We start from the raw sequence: 6,224 nt of genomic DNA, 5'->3' as shown, positions 1-6,224 counted from the left end.
CCCTGTGTATATAACAAGAAAACCGGAAAACGGGTGAAACCCCTGTATATAACAAGAAAACCGGAGAACAGGTGAAACCCCTGTATATAACAAGAAAATCCCCTGTATATAACAAGAAAAGGAAAGTATATATAACAAGAAAATTGGAAAGTATATATAACAAGAAAACCGGAGAACAGGTGAAACCCCTGTATATAACAAGAAAACCGGAGAACAGGTGAAACCCCTGTATATAACAAGAAAATTGGAAAGTATATAAACGAGAAAACAGGAGAACAGGTGAAACCCCTGAAAAAACAAGAAAACTGGAGAACAGGTGAAACCCCTGTGTATAACAAGAAAACCGGAGAACAGGTGAAACCCCTGTATATAACAAGAAAATTGGAAAGTATACATACAATCAAGAAAACAAGAAACGAGTGAAACCCCTGTATATAAACTGGAACAGAAGCGCAGAGAGTCATAATAAATAAATGCAAAGAGTGATAGTACACAAAAAGTGCAACCAGTGATTGAACTGAATAAGTAGAAGGGGTGGAATTGCAGAATAAGTGTTAAGAGTAATATTGGAGATTAAATACAAAGAGTGATATTACACTAAAAAGAGGAAAGAGTGATATTAGGGATAAACAGAGATCTGAAAGTACGAGTACTAAAAAACATTGTCATTTGTGAATTTGTCTTGGGATATAAATTGTGATAGAGAAAAAACGGGCTTGATTAGAGTAAATACAATCTTATAAAATTGCTATTACATACTTTAGAAATCGGCAAATTTGTAAAAAAAAAAGGAACCAACCTGGGATATTTAAAGTTGCACAAATAGAAGACTGTGATTACAAAGATAAAACTCTATCTGCTCTAACTGAATTTGAATCTTCAGCAAACCTGAATCTTTGATCCTACTCTATCTTGAAAGAACTTGAAATAATTTCAAAGAGAATCAGAGAGAGAGAGAGAGTCAGAATCAGAGGCAGAAAGAGTCGGAATCAAAGACAGAAAGAGTTAGAATCAAAGAGAGAAAGAGTAATAAGAGAGGAAGAGTCAGAATTGAGGAGAAAAAGAGTCGAAATCTAACAAAAGAGTTTTAAGGAGTGTTGAATAAAGAGTGCATTCTGTAAAGGAGGTGAAAACTATAAAGCAATCAGAATTGAAGAGAATCATAATTGAAAGAGAATTCTCTTACAGGAGGCGAGAAGTTTGCTGAAAATTTAAAAATAGAAATATAGTCTTGCATCACTTGAGAAACGGTGTCTTGAGTGGGGAATTTACGGTAAAAGAGAATTGAAGAGCACCATCTTAAGACAAAAGCATTATATGTGGTAAACGTTATTGCGGTAGACAATTTATAAGTCTTCTTCTGGTGGCAAGATAGGTGTACACAAAGATAAGCAAAGGTGCGAGTGCTATAATCGCATTCCTGAAATTGCCGCAGTAGCCATTACTAGCAGGTAATAGACAAAGAGCGCCACCTGTTGGTAGAAACAATTAAGAATACACACATTGCACAAAATAATTTTTCTTGGCAGACAAAAAGCGACACCTATTGGTAGTAACTAATTAAACAACACACCTTGTACAAATAATTTTTCTCGGTAGATAAGAAGCGCCACCTGTTGGTAGAAACATTATAAGGACTGGTGTCACAGCCTCATTGCAAGTACATTGTACAGTGTAATACAGTTCACGTATATATTAGCTTTCAAGGCAATACAATTCTACAATTTTGTTGTCAATTGCAATACAGAGTACCAGGGGTAGACCTGATTCATATAAGTATAGTGATTCAAGGAATATATTGATTGAACAGTACATTTATTTGGTAATAGGTACCTACTTTCAAAGCCCTGTAGTTTGACAATGGAAGCAAGTGAATTCAAGAATGTTATTGGTGATATCCTAGATATCCTCCATAGTTGCGACTTGAGAAATGTAGAGGTCAGTGAATGTGATGCATGTTGTAATGTGATCAATGAAAATGAAAGCAGAGTACCATGTGAGGATTGTGGCAAGCAGTTTCATGTGATGTGTACAGGAACTATTTCTGAGGCTAGACTGTGTGATGCAAGGTTGATTTGGATATGTTCAGCATGTGGAAGCAATAATATTGCCCATCGCATCTTTGACAAAATTGGCATTCCCTGTCATTTCAACAGATACGAGCTTCTCAAAGACATTGGTGATGAAGATTCTGGTGCTGATGTTTCACATTCATCATGCAAGAGCAACCAGAGAAGGAAACCAAGCAAGAGACTGAAAAAGAGGTACCGGTATGTGAAAAGAAAGGACAATGGAATTCTAGAAATGACAAATGTGTGTGTGCAGAAAAGAGCAGATTGTGAGAGAGATGAATCAGATTCGACTTTCATGACAAATCTGACCAAGAGCCAATTTCAGCCATTAGAAACTGCAGTTGATGATGGTTGGATAACTGTGAAATCAAGGAAGACAAAAGTGACTACATCCCAAACAATGACTGACAATCCCAAGACCAAGACCTTTAACAAGAGCTCAGTGAGATCAGTAAATGGTGTGCCTCTCCAACCTGGTGTGACCTACATTGGCAAAGCAATGAAAGCCTACTATCTTGAAAAACAGAAAAGAGCCAAGACCAGCAAGGGCAAGAAATCAAAAGCAGAAACGAAGCAAAAAGAACCTGGTAAACTCGTGAAGCAAAATGTGAATGCAAACTTGGACACAGAACGAAATGATAGTCTGCAGGTATATACTGAATCTGTATTGAATGTATATTCAAAGTGTGTTCAGTCACCTCGTGTGATGGCAAAATACACTGAGCAAATCTATGCAAAAACACAGAGAAGTTGGGCTGATGTGGCTAAAAGCACTCCGAATATGAGTAATGAATGTTGCGTACCGAATGGTGATCAGACTACATGTGCCTCTGTCCCTTCCACAGACATTGAAAAAGAAGTTTGGAATGTGAACAGGCTCTATGGAGGTGGAAATGCACGGCAACCAAGAAAGAAAGGTCGTTTCACGAAGATCAACAGACAAAGTGTGCTACCGGAAAAAAATGCTGACTCACAGGTGCGTAATAATGGAAAGGTCAAACCTGACATTCCTGAAGGAGAACATGTAGCAAAGAATGAAAAGTTGTGTAAGAATGAAACATCTGACCATGAGGACAGTAATTCCACAAGTAGAGACAACACAAGCTCGAATGATATCTCCAAAGTGAAATGTGACAGAATGCACAATGTGCATGAACTAAACCCATGTTACAGTGGAAGAAAAGATGTTGAAAGTGACAGACAAATATCAGTGAAGGAATTGTTCCCTGTGAATTGTTGTACAGATGTAAGTGTTCACTCTCCATGTCAGAGACCTGTTTCAGCTACACAGTGTGCTGAAGTTTGTAATGATTCAATATTCTTGCCTGAAAGTGAAAAAACTACTAATCCATCTGACTGCATAGTAATGAATGATGATTCTGCGAAAAGTGCTGACCACCACAATTCATATGATGTACAGGAATCAATAGTACATGTATTAGATGATGAACCAGCTGCAAGTGATTTAGAGACTGAAGAACGTGTCTGTAAGCATGTTTCACTCTCAAGTTCTGAATGTGGTAGAAGGCAATCATATCCTATGACCAAAACAATCGCACAAGGAAATTTTAATCAAGGTGATCAACGATTTGGTTACACTGCTGGCAAACAATGTGCATGTAATTCCCTTGTGGCAGTTCTCTACACCCAAACAAAGAATGGAATCGAAATGAGATCTCGTGATCTTGATCAGATTCTGACACTTGGGAATGAGTTGTATTATTACATAAAGAAGGATTCACCACTGAATGAAGAGCTTGTAATGATAGATGAATTACCCAAGGAACTTCATATTCTGGATGAAAAATTTCAAATAACCTATGCTGAATCAAAATATGGAGTGTTGGATGGAAATCAAAACAATTTGTCAAATTTTGGTGCTTTGTCATTGAGCCAAGCCTTAGAACAAGAACTATGCAGATATGATGCATGTCTTATGAATTTTGCTGAGAGTACATTTGCAATCATTACACATGACAATGGTTATTATGTATTTGATTCTCATTCCAGAAGTCATGATGGGTACTTGGTATAAGATGGATGCAGTGTCTTGCTTAGCATTTCATCATGGCAAGGTATACAGGTACACTGTTTGAATTTGGCAAAATCAATGGCATGTGATTTACGTACTACTCAGTTTGAACTAACCGGTCTGGCATTAGAATCCAATTCTAAGAAAAATGCATTGACAACTAGTGGCTCCAAGAGATCAAACTCAGTAAATACTGCATGTAGGAATACAAATGATCAAAATAGCAACATGTCAAAACATTGTGATCATGTTAAAGGAATTAACAGTGATAGCTGTATGACTCAAAATGAAACAAAGAGAAACAGAGTAAATGTAAACAGTGATGACTATGGAAATGAGAATGAAGTTGAATTTGTTTCAGTTGAGAAGACAACGGAAAGAAGAGATCGAAATTTCAAATTTGTGCCGATTACGTACGTAGACAAGCAGTCTTTATGCAATAAATTGAATTTCAGCTACAGTGGTACTGCCAATGAATCAATGGAAGATAGAAATGAAAGTTTGTATATTGGGACACCTGTAAATATCAAGAGAGTTATGGGTGATGGCAACTGCTTTTACAGAAGTATTGCTCATGTAGTTACTGGCAGCGAAAGAAACCATTTCATGCTCAGGAAATCCAATGTGGCACATTTACTGGAAACGGGTGATTTGTTTAAAAATGTAATAGACACAGTGAAATATGAGAGTGTCAGGGACTTTGTACTTCGAGAGAAATTGATGGATTTAGGAACATGGGCTGGTCACGCTGATATTAGTTCAATGGCACATATGCTAGATCGTGATATATATGTGTATGATGATCGAACAGAAAATTGGCAAATACTGTCTGCAAGGAAACCTGGATACTACAACAAAGTAACAACAGAGAGAGGCATATATATTCTGTTCACTGGAGGCAATCATTTTGACGCAGTGGAAAGTGTAACTGCTGCTTTGGCTAGTACTTTGGATGAGAAATTACCTGTATTTCATGTGAATTTAGATACAAATGTAGAAAACAAGAAGGAAAGTCATGATGAATCATCTAAGATTACTAAAAAGCTGACATTAAAGAAATGCAGTGTTAGACTGAAGAAAATGATGTCCAAACAAATAATGGTATCAGATTTGCAAGAGACACAAATTCCATTACAAAACACATTTGAACAGACAGTAAATGCTAACATTGATGCATCCGAGATGAAACAAGTAGGGGAAATAAAAAAGATTGATCTCATGTACAGACCTGTAAATAAATCTGATAGAGAGAAGTTTTGTTGCAAATTCGGTATAAAGGTTAATGACAAATGTAGCAGTAATGATATGCAAAAAGATATGGTAGAAAATGGTGATATTACTATCCTGTCACAACCATTGACTATCTATAGAATTACTGGTGATGGAAATTGCTTTTACAGAGCTATATCATATGTCACATGTGGCAAGGAAGATTCACACCGTGATGTTCGAAAAGCAATAGTTAAGCATATTTTACAAAACAAGGAAGATTATGTAAGCCTTTTAAGATCAGGATACACAGATATTGTAGAATACATTGGAAAGGAAAGAGTATTCAACAATGGCACATGGGCTACAGAATTGGAAATAATGGCCTTATCAAATTTACTAGATACTGATATTTATATATATGAAAATTATGGTTCAAAATGGAAAGTATTTGGTGGGAGCAAACTTCAATTTGGAAATATTACATCACAAACAGGTATTTACTTGCAACACACAAATGGCAATCATTACGATGTCATAGAATCCGTATGTCCAACGTTGCAAAAATCAAGTTCATGTCAAAAGCAGTCAAGATCACAAAATATTACTGATATGGAAGCACCTGTGACAAGAAAGAAAAAACGCACAACAAAGAGGAAAGTTGCAAAACCTGTCAGTGATTGTCAACTCAATGTGTTAAACAATGAAGTATTAGAGCATGACATTGAACCTGCAGTTAAAATGAGTAGGCACACTGAAGAATCTGAAGATGTTAAAACTACAATGCAAACCAGGAAAAGGAAAACACAAAGAAAAAAAAGTAGTGCTAATGTTACCAGACAAAAAAATAGGGATCGAATGAGAGCACAAAGAAGGATGAAAAAAAATGAGCAAAAGCAGTTAGAAACAGA

At 36.4% G+C, this 6,224-nt stretch overlaps 1 long non-coding RNA gene across 1 annotated transcript; it reads left to right on the top strand.

Annotated features, from left to right (window-relative positions):
• The first annotated feature begins 867 nt into the window (after positions 1-867).
• LOC139741877 (uncharacterized) lies at positions 868-5,687 on the top strand. Its single transcript, XR_011711650.1, has 3 exons — positions 868-2,270; positions 2,918-3,048; positions 4,083-5,687. It is a non-coding gene; the product is annotated as an uncharacterized lncRNA (long non-coding RNA).
• The last annotated feature ends 537 nt before the right edge of the window (positions 5,688-6,224 follow it).

This window comes from Diadema antillarum, unplaced genomic scaffold (assembly GCF_040938485.1).
Source record: "Diadema antillarum isolate AM-2024a unplaced genomic scaffold, OU_Dant_1.0 seq00000961_RagTag, whole genome shotgun sequence".
NCBI lineage: Eukaryota > Metazoa > Echinodermata > Echinoidea > Diadematoida > Diadematidae > Diadema > Diadema antillarum.
This window is presented reverse-complemented; position numbering and strand designations above follow the sequence as displayed.